The sequence below is a fragment of the Wasmannia auropunctata genome, unplaced genomic scaffold (genome assembly GCF_000956235.1).
Source record: "Wasmannia auropunctata unplaced genomic scaffold, wasmannia.A_1.0 LD336085.1, whole genome shotgun sequence".
NCBI lineage: Eukaryota > Metazoa > Arthropoda > Insecta > Hymenoptera > Formicidae > Wasmannia > Wasmannia auropunctata.
This window is the reverse complement of record NW_012026805.1, coordinates 78,738-79,279: the sequence shown is the minus strand read 5'-3', so window position 1 is coordinate 79,279 and position 542 is coordinate 78,738.

Genomic DNA, 542 nt, shown 5'->3' with positions numbered 1-542 from the left:
TACTTTATGTACTTATATAAGTACAAAAGTAATCTTTGATTTTCTAATTTTATATTTAACTTTTAAATTTTAATTTGAATATTTATACGCAAAATCGCGTTTCGAATCAAATTAGAACTCATAAAAAATTAAATTTTATAATATTTATTTACAAATCCCAATTAAGATTGTGTGAATCGAATATGTTATTACACAAAGTAATACTAGTCAAAAGATATAAAACACGATGCGAGATACATTAATTTATGCTTTGCTATACCCGAGAAGATTTGCGACGAATTGCACACGTTCTTTGTACTTACAAGCGATGCCGATAATTGTAATTAAAAACGGCTCGTGGAATAGACACATTATATTCGCAGTTTAAATAAGACGCATCGCATGGAAACGCGATGTGAAAGGAGCCAAGCATCTACGCTTATCAAGACTAAAATCACGAATTATAATGGAACTTCGCAAACCAAAGCGATCGAGACGTCAGATCGCGTTATGTGCTCTCGGAATGCAAAACGTCCATAATCTTGCACGTTGCAAATTGCATT